Source organism: Calidris pugnax, unplaced genomic scaffold (assembly GCF_001431845.1).
Source record: "Calidris pugnax isolate Ruff unplaced genomic scaffold, ASM143184v1 scaffold70, whole genome shotgun sequence".
Taxonomy (NCBI): domain Eukaryota; kingdom Metazoa; phylum Chordata; class Aves; order Charadriiformes; family Scolopacidae; genus Calidris; species Calidris pugnax.
The window spans coordinates 9,668,316-9,680,791 of NW_015090862.1; the positions used below are offsets into that span (position 1 = coordinate 9,668,316).

Consider the following 12,476-nt stretch of genomic DNA (forward strand, 5'->3'; position numbering starts at 1 on the left):
GGGGGGGGGGGGAAGAGGGGGATAAAATCTGTCAGTGAAAGATAATCTTATGGCTGCTCTTGATTGTGTTTGAATTTACTTTGCTATCAGCACCGACATAAAAACCCAACAGCTGAAGATAAGAACAATCTTGCCTGCATTTCGTAATCGCTGGGGAGATACATGAGAAACTACAGGAAGAAAAGAGTGCTGTGTTACTGTGGTGTCAAAAAAGATCTCCTCTGGTGAGTGGGTTCCTGTTAGGCTTCCAGATACTCTGGTTCTGCAAACTTGGGTGGTCAAGAACCTCAAGCAGTTGTTCAAAGCACTGTACTATGAAATCATTCAGATAAAGTTAGCTTGTCATGGAATAGGAGGTAGAAGCTAGATCTTCCTTCCTAGCGTTTGTGTCTTCTCCGGAGAACAAACTCTTCAGTGGGACTGATTAGGAGTGCCTGGTGGTACTCTGCTTTACTAGGTTATGCTTCTAGTTGATGGGTCCTGAAGGTAGACTTGCAATTTTAAAATCGATAGGACACACTAATCACACACTAAGAGTTAATGATGTCAAAGGTATGGAGTCTGGAAATAAAACAATCTGATTTATTAGATTGCAGATTGGCTTCAGGACAGAAAACAGACTAACCAAAGTATATATTTAAAAAAAAAAACAAAAACAAACAAGGCTGCTTGGAATAAATCTTTCTTATTTATTTATTTACTTTTAAAAAGTGGAGACATGCATTTTTAACTCCTTGTAATCGTAGTACCGTTCTTGCTGTGTACCTGTCTGTCTTAATACAAGGACTGGATCAACAGAGTTTAGACACAAAGCAGCAGTTAATGATTGAAATTAAAAATTTGAGCTGCTTACCTCTGGAGCTGAGGTCTCTGTGCACCTAAGGAAATGCTCTAAGTGGTTGGTGCTTGGGCTTCTGCAGACAAACTGCCCTTTCTTCATACACGGTAATTTGCCTGGCACACAAGGCCCAAGTTACCTAGTAGTTTTCCTGTTGATATTCATGTGGTTGGTTATAGTGAATATGTAAAAGATTTCTTAGTTCTGTACAGAAAAGGTCCTCTCTAGGAACTGGCCTGTTGGACCAGTTGTTCCCTCAACAGAGCCTTAAGCTGTGGATTTGTTTAAACTTTATCACTATGTGCAGCTCTGAGCCAGTCTTGTACTTTGCTATGTGAAAATATAAAGTTTCCTCCTTATTGCTTAATTCTTCATACTCCAGGGAAGGTGGTGGGAGAGGCTAATGGGCCTGATTGGGAACGACAGAAAAATGAGATGTACAAATGAGGCAGGTGTAGAAGCCAGGGAGGGGCCATGTGGTACATACTTATGAGGAATGAGCAGGGAACAGATCATGTGCCTGTCAATGTTATCTGCAATGCACAGGACAGCTTTGCTGGCAGCAATTGGAAAATACTCGTAATGTGTGCATAATTGGTATATGGAGGAAATTGGGCACTTAAATGGATGACTAAGCTGGGACTTTGAGACACAGATTGCCAGTGTAACTTTAATGGGTGGCAGTATCCTCTTCCTGCAGTGGCTTACAAAGCTGTTTTTGGAAAGCGTGGAGCCACCCAGAGAGCTGGCTTTGGTTTCAGGAGTTGCAGAGTGGTGGCATGTGTATGGAAGGTGTTGGAAGATGTGTGAGACGATGCAGGAACAACCACAAAATCACGGATTTAAGGCAAAAACCAAATTTAATCTCAATACCTCATGGATCAGGGAATCTCTAAAGCAGCACCCGGGCAGAGGCGGGCAAGCAGGGGACACAAGCACCGCGGAGCGATTGAGAGTCCTTGTTAGCAAGGCAGTGAGAGAGCAAAAGAGCTCACATTTGCTGTTCTGGCCTGTGTTTCAAGGATTCAGGCAGGCAGAGTTTTCCGCTGTGCTTTGATCTCTTCAACAGCAGGGCAAGAATCTCAGGCATGTTCAGTAAGGTGCCCCTGAGTCCATCCCAGGCCTACATTATCTAAGTGCAGATGTTCTACTCGCAAGCACACAAGACTAAACAACAATTTGTGTGATATATGTGTTTCCCAGCACCCCAGGTGTGAGTCACTTGAGCATATTTGCAATCCTCCTCACCAATCTTCCGTTACTTTCCCACAGAAGAGTATGAATGGGTTGGAGCTGAAAGGTCATGGAGACTTCCTTGTGCCTGAGGAGGTTTGAGTGATGTTTTCCTGGATGCTCTGCAGGCTGAGGAGGTCACCATGGCTACACCAGATTTCCATTAAGACCTTTTCTCCCACTGCTACGTAGAGGAAGGAGACATGAAAGAAAATAGCAAGAGCACTTGGAGTAGGCAGGGACATTACTAGTATCTGTTCTTGTGCCAGAAAAGGCACCTCCCAACTTGAGGTGCTTGATGCTGAACTAGGACTGCTGTCTTCACCTGGGAACTTCTAGATGAGCGAATTCATGTTATAATAAAAAAACCTGTGCCCTTTCAAGGGAGAGTGGGGTGACAAGGGCACCCATGGCATGGTATGCTTCGGACTCTGTATCACTTAAACCCAGCCCTAACTGGCTATCAAGTGTCACAGTATGGCTACTGAATACCTTGTGGTTGTCACTTGTTCCATACATCCTGTTTCTGTGCATCCCATTAGCATGACCAAAATCCTAAAATGTTACCCAACAATGTAGTTCAAAAGGGAGGAAGTTCTCTTAACCTAGTTTTAATCCCATTTAGAAGAGAGTAGCAAGAGATGGACAAGAACAACAACTTTGAGGTGTCTGTTGAGACCTCTACGCTAAATTACTCATGGCCACAAAGCTGTCTTGAAACTCCTTTATTCAATGAACCTTTCTAATTATTTTCTTTTTTTATTAAAGCAATGTAAATGGGAAGAATACTCTCACTATAACAAATTTTAACTTCCCTCTGGTATTTGCATATAAATCCGAAGTGAATAAAATCAAGGTTAGTATTACCAAGGGCCCACCCTAATTCAGGGGAAAAAAATAGTTGAATTATATATTTTGCTGTTTTAATATGTATGTTTTAATATATATGTATATATATGGACCTTCATCTTAAGTAATGTGGAAGGAAATAATCCATTCTTTTAAACTGAAATTAGTGTGATTGCTCTGGCTTACTGGAAGTTAAAAAAAAATGGACTTAAAATCTACATTTAAACTACTGAGAGAGAATTTGGTGTGCTTTTAAAGCTGACATTGGCCTGTACAAGTAGATGACTAACTAATTTCAGATTCTTCATCAAAGAGCTAGAAAAACTGTTTGTTTTGTTGTTGTTTTTTTCCTTTCTAATAGTGTATTTACATGCATCTGATCTTGCTGGTGCTCAAGACAGACGTGTATATTTTACATAACTTACCTGAGCTGAGTCTAAAGGTGAATGAAGACTATACTGATAACCAGTAATTAATCTCTTCACAGTGAGCTGTCTGCAATTAAGGATTCATAGATCAGCCAAAACAATGGCACTTATTCTAGACATAAATCTATTTAGACAAAATTGATCTACTATATGTAAGTTTGACAGTCCAGTCTCAACATGCGCTGAAGCTGCATATTAATGGTGAAAGTAATATGCTTTTAAATGCAGTTCCCCTTGTTTACCCTCACGGTCTCTACCATCAGGAAATATTAACTTTGAGGGTGTGATACAAGCTTGAAAATACAATTCAGATGTAAGGTTTACTGTCCGTCACTAATGCATGCTAATGCGACCTTGCTGCATAATGCCATATGAGGAAGGCTTTCACTACTTTCTTTGAACTACTTTAAACGTCACCTTTGAAAATGCATTTGAATTGGGTGTTCTCTCTGCTGCATAATATCCAGTAAACTAGGGTATCTCTTGCTAGCATAGATTGGTACTTGCTCACGTTCAGATAAGGGTGTTAGTACCTGAGGAAAGGTTGCTAGACATGTGTTTATATTAAATAACTCTTAAATACCAGTCTTTCTATGTTTTGGATCATTCTCTTGCCAGGAGACACAGGTCCCATCAGGCTGTTGCAAATGTTGTCATCTTTGCTGTGTGTGTATGTCTCGCAGAGAGGGCAGGTTTCAGTACCAATGTTCCCCATTTTGCTTTAATCAGAAGGTTTCACAGTGTTATCTTCCTGTCTTGTTCCAGGCTCCAGCCAAAAAGCCATGGAAAGAGACCATTTATAGGGCGGGGTAAAATTTTCTTCCGTTAAGCCACTTCTTTTTCCTTGTCACCTGCTCTATTCTGCCCTATTACTCTACTGCTCACTGAATTTCTTTGAAATATATTTACTTTAAGTATTTGGGTCAGTGTTCTCTCTTAGTTCTTAGAACTTAATACAGCATATTAAAAATTCTTTCATGCCTTTGAAGCTTGTTTATTGATTAATGAACCTGAAATTCCCATACAAATTTTTTTTGTATGACATAACTGTTTAGTGTGCAGAATCTAGTCTCTTTTACAATCTTAGTACTTCAAAAATTATGCATTATGTTCTTTTAAATATCTAATGCTGATAAAAATCTAAATCTGCCTACCTAACAAGGCAACTATTTTCTGTTTGTGGTATTTTAAGCAAAATTAACAGAATTAGACAGTAATTCAAAGTGAAGCTAAAAGAAGAGCAAATTTAATTGGATAAGGAGATACAGGGAAGGGAACAGAAAAAGAGACATTGGTTGGAATAAATTTACTCAAAAGCCGAGAGGCTGATTAATTTGAAAAAAATATAAAGTAGCACTTAACGCAGTGGGAGAGTTGGGAGAATAGCTTTGGAATGGAAGGTGTGCTGGGTGTCTTTCCTTGTGAGTCAGATAATTTGTGTTTAGAAGTGTGTGTGTATGGTGGAAAACAGGCAGGGGGAAGGAAGGGATAATATAATTTCATGACCCTTTAGAAAAAGATTTCAATGTATGTATGTATACTATTATTGAAGTGGTTTCTTTTCTAACTAATGTGCGCAAAGCCTACATTAAAGCCTTTGCTCCTTAACACTTTGAAATGCTTCAGGAATGCCTGAGCTGAGTTAAAGATCTTATTTCATGTTCATGTTTTGGTTGGGAAAGGGATTTTTCAGAGTGTTGTTTTGCTTCTTTTCTCTGATAATTATAGTGGTATAGAAAGGATGAAATTCTTGGTGTGGATTTTCTGTATCTTATGCTAATGTTGAGTAGAGGCTGTGTTGTTCATTCCAAATAAGGAATTTCAGGTTTAAAACTGGGGGGGGGGGGGAAGTGAGGAGAGAATCTTTTAGGCTTTTAAGTCATTCTTCAGGCTTTGAAGGTCTTTATAACCTAGTTTTCTTCTGCCTGGGATTGGAAATAACATATATGAATAAAATCTAGTTTTCTCATACTGCTGAAATCTGAGACTAGGTCATCTGTTTTCAGTTTTGGTTACATCTTAAAGCTAATGGTAAAAATTAGGGGTAAAAATTAACTACTTAAGTTGCCAATAAAGATTACCTTAGAAGATTTTATTGATGTCCTGAATGTGAGCTGCCCGCATGTGTCAGCTGTCCTGAGCCAGCCCTAGGGCTTCTCAGTGCAGGGATTTCTAACCTACACAGTCCTGCTGGACTGTGGGGAATGTGTTTAATATAAGAGATGTTTACATGGTATCTTGAAACATGCATGGAGGCAGGGGAGATCAAACCAAACATATGCTTTGTGAAAGAGCAACTTCCTTGTAATTGTGTTTCTAGTATTTCTCCTGGGCCCACTTTTTTTTCTGCTGCAGACAGAATAAAAGCTGCTGTGCTTTCCTGGGGAATGCAAGGCGAGGGATTAGTATTTGGTAGGGCAGAACACCCTGTGGAATCATCCTGTGAGCAGCTATGCACTTGCAATTCAAATTAAACACTTCTTCCGTGCCTGAAATACACTGTCACGTACATACCCTTCGCTCTTTACAGATCACAGAATTGATAGATTTATTGAAGTCATCTGTATTAATCTGTCATCCAGATCTTGCTCGATTCAAAAGTAGAGAGAGTAGTTGGCGTGAAGTGTCATGGTTACTCTGACAACACCACTAAAATAGAAACACGCAGATGGACAACGTACTAGCTGGTTTTTTAAAATACCAATTCCGCATGGAATATGAATTATTAGCTGTGCCATGGTGTGCCGTTATATTCCACTGTTTAAATACATTAAATTGTTAGACACACTTTTTCAGCAAGTCTGGAAAATGCATAAGTCTGTCCTGTTGTCACTGGGGCAGGGGTGACCTCGCTTGTCATCATCAAAATATCTGTATTGATCAAAGCACTACTTATTTACAGGTAGGTAAATGTTATTAAGATTTTTACAGCAACAGAACAACTTACTGAAAAATTGCTGTACTGCGGTGGGAAATGTTCCCTGTAGGTATTTTTACATGGATTTGTCCTTAAATTCACACAGAGGGAAAACCACACATGCAGGAACCTCCTTCCTCCATAGTGATGACTAATAACTGCTTAGATTGTGAGCGACTGGAGCAGGCGGGTACCCACCTCAGCCTTGGATTCACTCGTGCTGGGCCACAGCTCAGCCCTCAGCCTCTTGCCTCTCCCTTTTCCCTCACACCTCTGCCATCTCGCCCACAGCCCCATCCTCTCCTTTCTCCCATAATCTTTCCCATCTGTGCCTTTTCCCCTTCCCTGTACTCGCTGGCCCTGAAGCAGCCCGGCCTCTCTGAGTAACCACGGCTTGAAATCCTCTGGGGAAAGGTATTGCTCAACTTCCTCAGCTGGTAAATCACGGAGCAGTTCCCCTCTGTCTCCTTCTGCGAATCATTGCTGGCTCTGTAAGAGCTGCATCACAGCCCTCACTGTGCTTTCCAAGCCGGGAAGACGTCTCTGAATTTGTTTTTTTCCTTGTGGTGTTTTTTTTTTTTTTTTTGGGGGCAAACAATGCAGCTTCTCTTCAACCTTTTGTTATAGGCCGTACTTTACTGTTTCATGTACTTGTTGCTCTCTGAAGAGTGGTCTCTACCACTACCACCTTTGAGACCGCTACCACCTTTGCTGTACCTCTCCCCCCTGGCCCAGTCACCTCGACAGAGGCGCAAGCACACAAGACTAAACAACAATTTGTGTGATATATGTGTTTCCCAGCACCCCAGGTGTGAGTCACTTGAGCATATTTGCAATCCTCCTCACCAATCTTCCGTTACTTTCCCACAGAAGAGTATGAATGGGTTGGAGCTGAAAGGTCATGGAGACTTCCTTGTGCCTGAGGAGGTTTGAGTGATGTTTTCCTGGATGCTCTGCAGGCTGAGGAGGTCACCATGGCTACACCAGATTTCCATTAAGACCTTTTCTCCCACTGCTACGTAGAGGAAGGAGACATGAAAGAAAATAGCAAGAGCACTTGGAGTAGGCAGGGACATTACTAGTATCTGTTCTTGTGCCAGAAAAGGCACCTCCCAACTTGAGGTGCTTGATGCTGAACTAGGACTGCTGTCTTCACCTGGGAACTTCTAGATGAGCGAATTCATGTTATAATAAAAAAACCTGTGCCCTTTCAAGGGAGAGTGGGGTGACAAGGGCACCCATGGCATGGTATGCTTCGGACTCTGTATCACTTAAACCCAGCCCTAACTGGCTATCAAGTGTCACAGTATGGCTACTGAATACCTTGTGGTTGTCACTTGTTCCATACATCCTGTTTCTGTGCATCCCATTAGCATGACCAAAATCCTAAAATGTTACCCAACAATGTAGTTCAAAAGGGAGGAAGTTCTCTTAACCTAGTTTTAATCCCATTTAGAAGAGAGTAGCAAGAGATGGACAAGAACAACAACTTTGAGGTGTCTGTTGAGACCTCTACGCTAAATTACTCATGGCCACAAAGCTGTCTTGAAACTCCTTTATTCAATGAACCTTTCTAATTATTTTCTTTTTTTATTAAAGCAATGTAAATGGGAAGAATACTCTCACTATAACAAATTTTAACTTCCCTCTGGTATTTGCATATAAATCCGAAGTGAATAAAATCAAGGTTAGTATTACCAAGGGCCCACCCTAATTCAGGGGAAAAAAATAGTTGAATTATATATTTTGCTGTTTTAATATGTATGTTTTAATATATATGTATATATATGGACCTTCATCTTAAGTAATGTGGAAGGAAATAATCCATTCTTTTAAACTGAAATTAGTGTGATTGCTCTGGCTTACTGGAAGTTAAAAAAAAATGGACTTAAAATCTACATTTAAACTACTGAGAGAGAATTTGGTGTGCTTTTAAAGCTGACATTGGCCTGTACAAGTAGATGACTAACTAATTTCAGATTCTTCATCAAAGAGCTAGAAAAACTGTTTGTTTTGTTGTTGTTTTTTTCCTTTCTAATAGTGTATTTACATGCATCTGATCTTGCTGGTGCTCAAGACAGACGTGTATATTTTACATAACTTACCTGAGCTGAGTCTAAAGGTGAATGAAGACTATACTGATAACCAGTAATTAATCTCTTCACAGTGAGCTGTCTGCAATTAAGGATTCATAGATCAGCCAAAACAATGGCACTTATTCTAGACATAAATCTATTTAGACAAAATTGATCTACTATATGTAAGTTTGACAGTCCAGTCTCAACATGCGCTGAAGCTGCATATTAATGGTGAAAGTAATATGCTTTTAAATGCAGTTCCCCTTGTTTACCCTCACGGTCTCTACCATCAGGAAATATTAACTTTGAGGGTGTGATACAAGCTTGAAAATACAATTCAGATGTAAGGTTTACTGTCCGTCACTAATGCATGCTAATGCGACCTTGCTGCATAATGCCATATGAGGAAGGCTTTCACTACTTTCTTTGAACTACTTTAAACGTCACCTTTGAAAATGCATTTGAATTGGGTGTTCTCTCTGCTGCATAATATCCAGTAAACTAGGGTATCTCTTGCTAGCATAGATTGGTACTTGCTCACGTTCAGATAAGGGTGTTAGTACCTGAGGAAAGGTTGCTAGACATGTGTTTATATTAAATAACTCTTAAATACCAGTCTTTCTATGTTTTGGATCATTCTCTTGCCAGGAGACACAGGTCCCATCAGGCTGTTGCAAATGTTGTCATCTTTGCTGTGTGTGTATGTCTCGCAGAGAGGGCAGGTTTCAGTACCAATGTTCCCCATTTTGCTTTAATCAGAAGGTTTCACAGTGTTATCTTCCTGTCTTGTTCCAGGCTCCAGCCAAAAAGCCATGGAAAGAGACCATTTATAGGGCGGGGTAAAATTTTCTTCCGTTAAGCCACTTCTTTTTCCTTGTCACCTGCTCTATTCTGCCCTATTACTCTACTGCTCACTGAATTTCTTTGAAATATATTTACTTTAAGTATTTGGGTCAGTGTTCTCTCTTAGTTCTTAGAACTTAATACAGCATATTAAAAATTCTTTCATGCCTTTGAAGCTTGTTTATTGATTAATGAACCTGAAATTCCCATACAAATTTTTTTTGTATGACATAACTGTTTAGTGTGCAGAATCTAGTCTCTTTTACAATCTTAGTACTTCAAAAATTATGCATTATGTTCTTTTAAATATCTAATGCTGATAAAAATCTAAATCTGCCTACCTAACAAGGCAACTATTTTCTGTTTGTGGTATTTTAAGCAAAATTAACAGAATTAGACAGTAATTCAAAGTGAAGCTAAAAGAAGAGCAAATTTAATTGGATAAGGAGATACAGGGAAGGGAACAGAAAAAGAGACATTGGTTGGAATAAATTTACTCAAAAGCCGAGAGGCTGATTAATTTGAAAAAAATATAAAGTAGCACTTAACGCAGTGGGAGAGTTGGGAGAATAGCTTTGGAATGGAAGGTGTGCTGGGTGTCTTTCCTTGTGAGTCAGATAATTTGTGTTTAGAAGTGTGTGTGTATGGTGGAAAACAGGCAGGGGGAAGGAAGGGATAATATAATTTCATGACCCTTTAGAAAAAGATTTCAATGTATGTATGTATACTATTATTGAAGTGGTTTCTTTTCTAACTAATGTGCGCAAAGCCTACATTAAAGCCTTTGCTCCTTAACACTTTGAAATGCTTCAGGAATGCCTGAGCTGAGTTAAAGATCTTATTTCATGTTCATGTTTTGGTTGGGAAAGGGATTTTTCAGAGTGTTGTTTTGCTTCTTTTCTCTGATAATTATAGTGGTATAGAAAGGATGAAATTCTTGGTGTGGATTTTCTGTATCTTATGCTAATGTTGAGTAGAGGCTGTGTTGTTCATTCCAAATAAGGAATTTCAGGTTTAAAACTGGGGGGGGGGGGGGAAGTGAGGAGAGAATCTTTTAGGCTTTTAAGTCATTCTTCAGGCTTTGAAGGTCTTTATAACCTAGTTTTCTTCTGCCTGGGATTGGAAATAACATATATGAATAAAATCTAGTTTTCTCATACTGCTGAAATCTGAGACTAGGTCATCTGTTTTCAGTTTTGGTTACATCTTAAAGCTAATGGTAAAAATTAGGGGTAAAAATTAACTACTTAAGTTGCCAATAAAGATTACCTTAGAAGATTTTATTGATGTCCTGAATGTGAGCTGCCCGCATGTGTCAGCTGTCCTGAGCCAGCCCTAGGGCTTCTCAGTGCAGGGATTTCTAACCTACACAGTCCTGCTGGACTGTGGGGAATGTGTTTAATATAAGAGATGTTTACATGGTATCTTGAAACATGCATGGAGGCAGGGGAGATCAAACCAAACATATGCTTTGTGAAAGAGCAACTTCCTTGTAATTGTGTTTCTAGTATTTCTCCTGGGCCCACTTTTTTTTCTGCTGCAGACAGAATAAAAGCTGCTGTGCTTTCCTGGGGAATGCAAGGCGAGGGATTAGTATTTGGTAGGGCAGAACACCCTGTGGAATCATCCTGTGAGCAGCTATGCACTTGCAATTCAAATTAAACACTTCTTCCGTGCCTGAAATACACTGTCACGTACATACCCTTCGCTCTTTACAGATCACAGAATTGATAGATTTATTGAAGTCATCTGTATTAATCTGTCATCCAGATCTTGCTCGATTCAAAAGTAGAGAGAGTAGTTGGCGTGAAGTGTCATGGTTACTCTGACAACACCACTAAAATAGAAACACGCAGATGGACAACGTACTAGCTGGTTTTTTAAAATACCAATTCCGCATGGAATATGAATTATTAGCTGTGCCATGGTGTGCCGTTATATTCCACTGTTTAAATACATTAAATTGTTAGACACACTTTTTCAGCAAGTCTGGAAAATGCATAAGTCTGTCCTGTTGTCACTGGGGCAGGGGTGACCTCGCTTGTCATCATCAAAATATCTGTATTGATCAAAGCACTACTTATTTACAGGTAGGTAAATGTTATTAAGATTTTTACAGCAACAGAACAACTTACTGAAAAATTGCTGTACTGCGGTGGGAAATGTTCCCTGTAGGTATTTTTACATGGATTTGTCCTTAAATTCACACAGAGGGAAAACCACACATGCAGGAACCTCCTTCCTCCATAGTGATGACTAATAACTGCTTAGATTGTGAGCGACTGGAGCAGGCGGGTACCCACCTCAGCCTTGGATTCACTCGTGCTGGGCCACAGCTCAGCCCTCAGCCTCTTGCCTCTCCCTTTTCCCTCACACCTCTGCCATCTCGCCCACAGCCCCATCCTCTCCTTTCTCCCATAATCTTTCCCATCTGTGCCTTTTCCCCTTCCCTGTACTCGCTGGCCCTGAAGCAGCCCGGCCTCTCTGAGTAACCACGGCTTGAAATCCTCTGGGGAAAGGTATTGCTCAACTTCCTCAGCTGGTAAATCACGGAGCAGTTCCCCTCTGTCTCCTTCTGCGAATCATTGCTGGCTCTGTAAGAGCTGCATCACAGCCCTCACTGTGCTTTCCAAGCCGGGAAGACGTCTCTGAATTTGTTTTTTTCCTTGTGGTGTTTTTTTTTTTTTTTTTGGGGGCAAACAATGCAGCTTCTCTTCAACCTTTTGTTATAGGCCGTACTTTACTGTTTCATGTACTTGTTGCTCTCTGAAGAGTGGTCTCTACCACTACCACCTTTGAGACCGCTACCACCTTTGCTGTACCTCTCCCCCCTGGCCCAGTCACCTCGACAGAGGAAGTGAGGTGAAATACTCCGATTTAGGGCAAACACAACCCTTCCCGCTGATTTCTAACGGCGGTTTCGGGTCGCGTTAAGCGCCTCCAACCCGCCCCGGGTGGGCCCTGGCGACCGCCCGCCGGAGGGCAGGCGAGGAGAGAGGCGCGGGGCAGGGCCCGGTGGCCACCGGGGACAGGCGTGGGCCAGGGCTCTCTTCAGGACAGGCCCCTCGCACCCGGCCCGGGGACACCCGGCCGCCGCCCCCCCGCACCGGCAGGCCCGGCAGCAGGAAGGCGTGCCGGGGCGCCCGTCCCCCCGCCGGCAGCACCGCCCCGGGGCGAGGGGGCCGCGCCGTCCCCAGCAGCCGCCGCCGCCGCCGCCATCGGCCGGGGCGGACGGAAGAGGAAGTGGCGCCTCGCCGGCAGCCGGCGGCGGTGAGAGGCTCGGCGGGGGG

The 12,476-nt window shown here is 41.6% G+C and overlaps 1 protein-coding gene across 4 annotated transcripts in view; it reads left to right on the forward strand.

Moving 5' to 3' along the window:
• Positions 1 to 12,329: 12,329 nt before the first annotated feature.
• SPPL2A (signal peptide peptidase like 2A) overlaps positions 12,330 to 12,476 on the forward strand; it is a 31,143-nt gene continuing 30,996 nt past the window's right edge. For 2 of the 4 annotated variants that reach the window (XM_014944608.1, XM_014944610.1), the window contains exon 1: positions 12,330 to 12,463. The gene's annotated coding sequence lies outside the window, so the exon portion shown is untranslated. The remainder of the gene's footprint in view (positions 12,464 to 12,476) is intronic. The other 2 variants (XM_014944607.1, XM_014944609.1) reach the window with 1 other exon arrangement.